At 37.0% G+C, this 3,144-nt stretch overlaps 1 pseudogene; it reads right to left on the bottom strand.

Moving 5' to 3' along the window:
* Window positions 1-1,804: 1,804 nt before the first annotated feature.
* On the bottom strand, window positions 1,805-2,581 carry LOC112860774 (large ribosomal subunit protein uL30 pseudogene; annotated as a pseudogene).
* Between the last annotated feature and the right edge of the window lie 563 nt (window positions 2,582-3,144).

The following is a 3,144-nucleotide window of genomic DNA, read 5'->3' as shown; positions in this document are numbered from 1 at the left end:
AATCCTGGGGCATCAAGGTGGTGCAGATGGTTGAGCATCCAGCTCAGGTCATGATCTCATGGTTCAAGAGTTCAATCCCCATATCTCACTCTCTGCTGTCAGTGCAGAGCCTCCTTCGGATCCTCAGTCTCCCTCTCTCTCTGCCCTTCCCCTGCTTGCACACTCTCTCAAAAATAAACAAACATTAAAAAAATAAGGTAATCCTTACGGACTTCTGTTTCGTTACTGGAAAATCCATTTATCGCTTCTTACCTAAAGGGGTTGTGGTGAGCACTGACTATGATGGCATATGGAAAGCGCCTGCCACATAACAGGGTTCATTTAACATTAATCGTGATCTTGTGTTCTTTTTCAAGCGTAATCAACGCAAAGGTTGTGATATGGCAAATCATTACAAGAAGGGATTTTTCTATCCTTCCACAAATGAAAACAAATATTTCATGAGATTAAAGTAAGCTAATATTCAAATTTTCCTTTTGAAGTGGGAAAGCTGAAGGGATTCCATTTTAAAAAGGCTCCATCTCTGTTTTTCTGCTACGCCCCATTTGCCCATGTTCCATATTTTGCCTCTGAATAAGCCAAAAAAGCTGTATACCCATTTCAAGGGAGAAACAAGAAAGCTAATCATTCTCTGAGTTTTGTCGTAGGCGCAAAACACCTGATGACACTTACGAAGAGCCACATCCCAAACATGTTTCAGAATATTAGCTTCAAATAAACTTCTGCTGATGCTGGCATCAATACCCCTACCTTCGGTAATTTTCGGACTAATGCCTCTTATTCACCTGACACTTCTGATTAAACCCTACCATGGATTCCTAAAAAAACATGTATCCTAGATCCTTTTCCAATAAAACCCCTCAGCCCCAAGCACTGATGAGACTCATTCTTTCCTTTCCGAGCTTCAAAGATATTCTATCAGCTATTTTCTGTCATTCATGCTGTTCAGTAAACTCTGTTTTCACTTTCTCTGACTTGAGTTTGGTTTCTATCCTGCATGAAGCCAAGGACCCTCTTGGCTGGTCCTACGAAAACTTCTGGGTTTTTGGACTCAGCCTGCCTGCATCAGTTTCTCCTCTTAAATTATTCTTTGATAGCATTGAAAGAAGGAACTTTTATTTTCCAGTTTATTTTCCCTTTGGAAGTCAGGTTATTGATTATAGTATTTCCAGAGCATAAGATAATCAGATAATTATCATTCTATAACTTATTGCTCAGAGATCATAAACTGTTACTACTTACTATATTTATTACAGGCACATCAACATTAGTAAATTATTCAAGCAATAGACAAAATAGTGTTCATTGGCTTCTATTCATATTCTACTACTGAACTGATACTGACCCTCAATGATCAAGCAATTTAATATTGTATAAACCTGTGACATGCTGAAAATGAGAAGAGTGACTTATTTAATGTGGTTTTTATATGAGAATTAATGGCTACAATGTATCATTCTAAACTTGAAAATATTTTACAGTGCCACTGTGTGACATTGTGAAGGTGGAATGGATAGACATCACTCTGAGATTTGAGGTAAGGCACATTGTATTTTGCATTAATTAATACTTGCAATTCATGTTCAATAAAATTCCAATGTTTATTTCCAACACTGTTCATGTTTTACTTATGCTTATATCTCAAAAACAATGAACCCTTACAATGAAGTGAGCAAATCAGGGTGCTTTAGGGTTATGCGTGGATAAAATAATCACTTCTATGATAAATGATTTGTCCATCTTATTAATTTTACTTTTCATTTATTTTTTCAATTTGAAAGTAGTTATTTATTAACTGACCAGATTACAAAAAGTAATCATAGTAGACACCTTGGTTCATCTTTATAATAAGTTTATTGAACTGATCTTCCCTGTTGCCAGCATTTCCACCTTCTACAGAATGGGTGGTCTTTTTCTTCATTCTCTCTCCTGGAGATGAAAATTTGAAGGGCCATAAAAAGTTGTTTGCTTCTTTGAAACATTTTCCAACAATATAGATCTCGTGATTCAGATCCTCCATGCAGATGATGCCATATTTACCAAGAGATCAAACAATCAATGTGTTATCTGTCAGGACAATTCATTTCTTATTGACTTTGCCATAACCATACTTGTACATCAATTCATTCACCAACTTCAGGTTTGGGTACTCTCCTCACCCCCATGTATGGTTACACAATCCTTAGCATGTTAACAGAAGCCTTGTTAAGTTTAACAAAGGTGACATTGAACATCTGGTGAAGGCAAAGAAGCTGCAACACCTTTTGAAACTTTAGGCTCACACCATTGATACCTTTGACCCTGATGACAAAAGCCAATTTAGTTCTGCAGGAACATAGAAGTTGCCAGTTTTTCTTGCCATCCCAGCCATTTGAATCTCAGGTTTGTATAACTGCCTATATGCTTGTGGTAATGCTTAGCTTTTTCATAAATGAACTTCCTCCTTACCATTCGAAGCATCTTTTGGGCAAACCTCCTTCCCAGATGCTTGATCTTCAACTCTGAAATTCCTTCGCTTTTTCCTAAGGGTTTCTAGCACAGCAGGAATCTCCTTTTCCTTCTCTTCTGCACCCTCCATGGTTCCAGCCAGAAAAGCCATCTTATTAATTTTAAATAAAATTACTCATATATTTAATCCTAAAGAAACTTTCAAAGTTGAGAAATCTATTTTAACATACAAGGTTTAGTTTTAACCAATAGTTTTAATATTGGTGATAATTATGTAATCAAAAATTATGCTTTGGTCAAATTATGTAGTTAGTTACAATAGTAACTTTTTTTCTCAGTAAGTGTTCCTTCTAAAGTGTTCCTTCCTTGTCTAAAACTTTGACTACAAATACAAATTCATTTTTATATTGACCCTGAGACTATTTTTTCTGTATATAGGGAATGAAAAACAAAACAAAACAAAAAGAGAATAACAGAAGACAGACACTTGGCAACAGCAGTTATCTTTAAAAGTCATATTCTTCTAGGGGTGCCTGGGTGGCTCAGTTGGTTTAGGCTCAGGTCATGATCTCACCATTTGTGGGTTCAAGCCCCACGTCCGGCTCTGTGCTGACAGCTTGGAGCCTGGAGCCTGTTTCAGATTCTGTGTCTCCGTCTGCCCCTCCCCAACTTGTGCTCTGTCTCTCTCTCAAAAAT

Source organism: Puma concolor, chromosome A1 (genome assembly GCF_028749965.1).
Source record: "Puma concolor isolate L17-30 chromosome A1, mPumCon1.1.hap2, whole genome shotgun sequence".
NCBI lineage: Eukaryota > Metazoa > Chordata > Mammalia > Carnivora > Felidae > Puma > Puma concolor.
Note: the sequence above shows the minus strand (reverse complement) of the source record. Positions and strands in the feature narration are given on the sequence as shown.